Raw genomic sequence first — 6,383 nt, forward strand, 5'->3', positions numbered from 1 at the left:
CCAGCAACCCCTATCGAAGCTGCTGGCTGTCTGTGGGATCAGTGCCAGAACAGATGCAAGGTATGGAGCCCACCCAAAATCACACTCCATCTTGTCTCCTACTCAATTCTTGGAGTTGAGTGCAACCTGACTCAGCAACTTCCTTTTTTCTCCTTATCTGTGACTATTAAAGAAACAGCAGACTATCTGCTAATTGTTACAAAAGCCCCCTCATCTCAGCCTCCTGTCTGAAGAAGCTCACCAACCAATCATAAAAAGACCAGTGAACTTAAGGACCAACCAAAAGGCTTTCAAGCAATCCAGGCTCAGACCACTTCCCTTCCAGACCCTTCAACAGTTCCTGAGTCCTTAGCCCCCCTGGTGGGACACAGCTTGAGATCACCCTTTTGACCAGGGCCTGATCCTGTTCTCAAATGCTTCCATGATTGCATTTCAGCCTGGTTGTGTCTAGTCAACAACAGCCTTGGGAATGACTGATGTGGTACTGAATCTGGTAGGTAAATTCTTTTCCTTATCAATCAATAAAAAAGTATCAAATGTAGTTTCATTCACATGGAAGGACAACAGTATATCTTTACAGAACTGCACGAAGACGAAGGTGATTGTCCCATATCCGGTCATAGGGGCCTGGACTATCTGGACAGCCTATGAAACTTATATCAGGCCACTATTTTGAGGTTACATGTTAATGAGCATGATATGGCAGGTAATCTAGATGCCTTGATAAGACTTAATTAACCAGAGGGTGAGAAATCAACCTAACAACATCCAGAGGCCTGCCAGGTTAGTGCAGGTCATTTAGGAGATCCACTCCAAAGTAAAAGGTAGGTTATTGGATCTTTCCCTTCCTATCTGTAAGCAGCACACCACTTTCTAGGTCTCTGGTTCGGTTGGGAGAATATTCCACCCAGAGGCACACAGTTACCATCCATTTATAAAGTGACTCAGAAGGTCGCCAGTTTTGGAGAAGGTGCTGTATCACGTCCTGGTTTCAAGGCAGCCTCGATGCTTGGTCATAGAGCACAGGAGACTGCATGGTAGCAGGGGGTGCTATGAACAAAAACATGCACTTGATTTCTTTGACCAGTCTGCATAGAAGGTGTGCAACACAAACCTCTAGGGTTCTCTCAGCAAAGCTATGCCACATGCTGAAGAGAATGCTACATCCTGGCAAAGGCAGATCTGGGCAGCTAGTGGTGATGATGTTGTCTGAGGACCTCACACTGGGATATCAAGTGGCCCCACACCAGAACAGCCACAAGTGGGATGCTCTCAAATTCCCAAGGGCCAGGTGAGGAAGGCTCAGCAGCAATCTACTGAAGAGAGAAGCAGGACCCTGAGACTGTGCCAGAGCAGGCGCAGATACACCAATAAACTTTCTGACAGTTGAGCCAAGCCCCTGAGAGCCCCCTGCCATCCTGCCATTGCACTGACAGCCCCCCTCAGGTGACACTATGGCCTTAAGGTGGCCTCCTCACAACCAGCTAACAGAGGAAGGAAAACCCAAGCTCGGTACACAGATGGGTCAGTTTGAAGATGCAGTAACGGTGATAATGGACTGCTCCCCACAATATTCCCATTCAGGAAAAACCAGTGGTGAAGGTAAATCCTCCCAACAGGCAGGCCACTATTTAAAAGCATCATTAAATTGGCTTTGTACACATTCACATATTCACTTTTATTTTTTTTTTATCCATTTTTGAGTTGATTTTTGTGTATGATGTGAGATAGTAGTTTAGTCTCATTATTTTGCATGTGTCAGTCCATTTCCCAGCACCACTTGTTTTTTTTTTTTTTTTTTTAAAGATTGATTGATTGATTGATACATACAAGCACTGGGTACAGTCAGAAGCGCGGGAGGGTGAGAGAATTCACCAGAGCCAGAGCAGGGAGCAGAACAGGCAGAGTGACAAGCACACTGCTGAGGGGAGCAGCGGGCTGCAGGAGAGGTCTGTGCGCCATGTGGGACCCTCCTCAGGAGGCCGGGGAGCAGCCGGAGATCGAACCAGTGCTGCAGAGGCTCTGGGCAGCTTTGCAACCCAGCGCTCAACCGATGCGCCACCCGGGAGGCCCCACATATTCACTTTTAAATGCATGTTACCCCATTCACAAGATTTCAACAGGGCTTTAAAAAAAAAAGGTATTGTTTATTTAAATAACCTGGATTTAAATTACATCATTAGTAATAAAATGTATTTGCCAGTTATTATTAACATTGCTAGTAAGAGAGATCAGAAGGGGAATACTCCCAAAACCATGTACAGAACATGCAGACGAAGCATTAGGCTTTTTGAGAATTCTATGACAATAGCCCCAGCATGAGAGGCTTGGGAAGTCTTGGCAATCTAGCAAGCAGACAGACCAAATGGCTCAAGGACAACAGGGCTCCAGAACCAGACAAACATGACTTTGCTTCAAGGGTTTGCCATTGACCAAGGGTACAACTTTGGAAAATTTATATACTACTTTACAGTCAATTCTTGACAGGGCTGCCAAGCACAGTTGTGCAGCCGGTGCACTGTACAAAGGCACCTAGTAGAGGAGGAGTGGGCAGCATGGATCAGAGACAGGTTCCTGCTTTTAACCCGCAAAAGGCATGTAGCCACCTATAGGCTACCTCAGGCTTGGCCATTGTCAGAATTTAAATAAGATCACATCTATAGAGCACCTTGTAAGTTGTAGTGAATGGTAGCTGCTACTTCTGACTCCATTATCACCACGTCATCAAGCCTAAGCTAAAAATGGCAGGCAGAACCCAAGTCCTGTAAGATGAAGATGCTCCCAACAGGAAGGGCACATCTGTAACATACTCTCCTTGTACCAACAGACTTTAAATGGGTCCCACAGGGCTCGGACCCATCTTACCTGTGGATGTTCCCTACCACTTAATCATATGCCAAATGACTGAATGAGTAACTGAATGAATGAAAGGATTACCTTTTTTTTTTTTTAACAAGGTAACAACAATAAAAGCTTTTTCACCAGTCATTTACGTAATTATATAATTTCGGAGGTACAACGTCGCCCCTCCACATGTGCACAGGCCTCACTCACCCTCCACCAGAGCGCCTGTGCCTGTCCTAGTCCTTTCCTTCCCCTGTCCCCTTCTTAATTCCCTCCCCATTCCCTCTGGTCACCAGTATGTTTTTCAAATTGTCTAGGAATTATTCTTGATGTGCTAATAAAGCACCTTAGAAAACTTTTGCTTGGAGTCCTTCTTGAGTATCTCCCAAGTTGTTGGTTTCAGGTTGCCAGTTCTCAGACTGATTTGCTGTCTCTTTTGAGGCCATTTATGGAATGAGTCTAGGTTGATGCTCAGAAAGTATTGCTTCAACTATCTTAAGTTTTGACCCAGAATCCTTAGAGTAGAACCTAAAAAAGGACAACCCCACAGATTCTCCACCCTTTTCTCTAAGTCTTGTTCACCAACAGGTACTCAAACACCATCCTTCAGGCAGTGGATGTGAGACTCAACCACCCTTTTATGTCACACTGACCACGCTCCAATCAGATTGTGTGGCGTTTTTCAGCTGACCCCAGGGGTCACATTGTTTCCTTTCAGACTCTTCATAATGAGTCTGGTTCTTTATATCAAGCTGAGCTCTATGCTCGGTGAGGGCGACCACTAGGACAGGGAGACACTGCTGGTAGAGATGAGCATCTGTGGTAAAAGACCCCTCTCCTGGCCCTGTTGAGGCCCCTCCCCTTTCTCAGTGTGACATGGAGAATCACATCTCACCGGCAAGGGAGAGGGAGGGCGTGAGGTACATGGAAACCAAGTCTTCCCTGAACGAAACTCTCAGTGCCGTGCAGTCAAGGATGGTAATGGCTCAGCATGTTGAATTTTCCTGTAGTTGCCCCTGTTAGCATGAGTGGGCTGCAGTGGCTCTGAACGTGGTTATGTTGCCACATGAGACATGGCTGCGCCTCTGGGACATTTCTTCTCTTCAAGCTCCTCCCTCTCCCACTGCCTGGAGTTCCTCTCTTCCTCCTAATTCAGTCCTCATTAACTTGAAGGAATTACACTTCACTCCTTGTGCAGATAGTTTTAAACACCAGGAGAACGCTATATCCATAACTAAGAGCAGAAAGGAGCCATAGCAAACTTCCCCACAAACGAGCCTTGATAGAAAGGTTAGAGGAGCTTTTGTTTCTTCCCAGAACCCAGGTCTCTCTTGCTAAACTTACCTTCCATGCAACTCAGACATGGCTGAAGTGCTCTTTTTCAGAGGAGTTCTCTAGTGGCTACTAACATGTCCTATTATCTCTGGGCTGGGTCTCTGGCTTTAGCTGTCTGTTTCGAGTCTGATCTTAGAATACACTGCTTTTACAATCATTTTTACATTCACTAACTTTAATGGAAAACAAACATATTGTGCTGTTATTTCTCTGTAAGAGCAGAATTTCTTAGAACTGATTATATTAAAGCCCTCACAGAAAAGTTTTTGGCCATTTCAAAGAGAACATCTCCGTAAATGCAGAGCAAAAATCTTTTCTCGATAAGTAAAATCTTTTCTCGATAAGTAAAATCACAGCAAAATGGTGAAAGGGAGGAGAAAAAAAATGCATTCTGCATAATAATTGTGTTTTGGAAAGTGGCATTGTGAGATCACAAAGGATTTGAAGAGAGGGTGATAAAGATTTCTTTAGATAAGGCTTTCCATTTTTGGTCCTAATAAAGTAATTGATGCCTAGGTTTCTGTTCCAGACATTAGTAATTCTTGGTCCCTTAAAGTCTAAAACATTGATCAAGATCTCCTGTATTTTCAGATTCCTCCCAGTGGTCACCAAATTCTCTTTCTGAGATAGCTCCAATTAACACCTCAAATTCTGTTTCTCAGAGAACTGAGAAAGCAACACAGAGAGGCCTGTAAGGGAAGGTCGAGAGCCTGGACCTGATGCCAGGTTGGCTCTGCCACTTGCTCCCTGTGTGACACTGGGCAAGCTGCTTAGACTCTCAGATCCTTGTTCTCCCACCTGCATAATCGGGTGGTAACAGGATGTACTTCACAGATTTATTAACAGGACTATTTCTGAGATGCACAGAATAGTGGTTGGCAGATTAAAGTAATGTATGAATGTTGTTAAATTAAGTTTTGCAACAAAACCTAATCCTGATTGGCTATTTTTCTTGAAAATCAGTGTTTTCATCCAATTAACCCACTGGAAGAAACTGTTAATAATTTAAAGGACATATATATATATATATATATATATATATATATATATATATAAACCTCTATCCAAAAGAACATATACAAATAATAAATATCTTCATCCCAGATTATAAAACTAGATGTCCAACAATTGTTAAAATATCAAGACAAGAAATATAACTAAAATATTCTAAAAGTTTAAAATGAAAAAAAATAATAAAAACAAAATATCAAGATAATTTTAAAATTAATTATCTATTTTCAACATAAATATTAAGAAATTTTAAAGGAAAAAACAAATACTCGAGGGCCTCCCTGGTGGAGCAAGGGATTGAGCATAGAGCTGCGAAGCTGTCCTCAGCCTCTGCAGTGCAGGTTCGATCCCTGGCCAGGGAGCTGGTCCACATGGCACAGCAGACCTCTCCTGTCTCCCACTGCAACCCTCAGCAGTGTATTTCAGTAGAACTGCCTGTTCTGTTTCCCGCTCTGTCTCTGCTGAGCCCTCTCACCACCCCACACCTCTGGCTTGTGCTCCAGTTCTTGTATGCATAAATAAATGAATCTTTAAAAAAAAAAAGCACATACTCAAGAGGATATTTTTAAAAATGGATTATAAATCCACTTTCAATGTGCTTTTAAGTGTATAAAGCAGGTTTAAGTGTAGAAATAATTGGTACTATGATTCCATTTTCTATTGAAGCAATACATATAAGAAGACAGAAAAGTCTGAACTGATAGACACCAAAATGCTCACAGTGACTATTTTTGGGTGATGAAATAGTTTCTTCTCTTTTAAAATCTGGATTTTCTATCATTTCTTGGCCTTTTGGATAAGATCAAGTGGAGCATCTGTTTTTATCAGTTCAATGTCTGATTCATCCTCTATCCATGAACGTTTGTATGAAATGGACTCTGGAAGCCAGCAGCTGGGATAGCAACTTGCTCTGTCCACTCCATGCACCATTTGGGACAGTAGAACCTCCAGGAACCATGCAAACTTTGGTGGGAAAGAAAGATCTAGCAGCCATTAAAAGAACATTTTTAAAAAATTTGGGTCTTCTAAATGATGTCAAATGATATTCATTACTATTATTACACCAAAAAATTAGTAAAAGTATAGTATCATGGTTGTGAAGATTCCTTTTCTTTCTGTAGGAATTTCTAAGGAAAATGGAGAACTATAATGAATTCTTCTCATTAAAAATAATCACAACTTCCATAAAACTC

The 6,383-nt window shown here is 42.5% G+C and overlaps 1 non-coding gene across 1 annotated transcript; it reads left to right on the forward strand.

Annotated features, from left to right (window-relative positions):
* Nucleotides 1-5,966: 5,966 nt before the first annotated feature.
* On the forward strand, nt 5,967-6,157 carry LOC119248531 (U2 spliceosomal RNA). The gene has a single exon (XR_005125961.1). It is a non-coding gene; the product is annotated as a U2 spliceosomal RNA (small nuclear RNA).
* Nucleotides 6,158-6,383: the final 226 nt, after the last annotated feature.

The sequence above is a fragment of the Talpa occidentalis genome, unplaced genomic scaffold (assembly GCF_014898055.3).
Source record: "Talpa occidentalis isolate TD23 unplaced genomic scaffold, MPIMG_talOcc4v2.1 talOcc4.16, whole genome shotgun sequence".
Classification (NCBI taxonomy): Eukaryota; Metazoa; Chordata; class Mammalia; order Eulipotyphla; family Talpidae; genus Talpa; species Talpa occidentalis.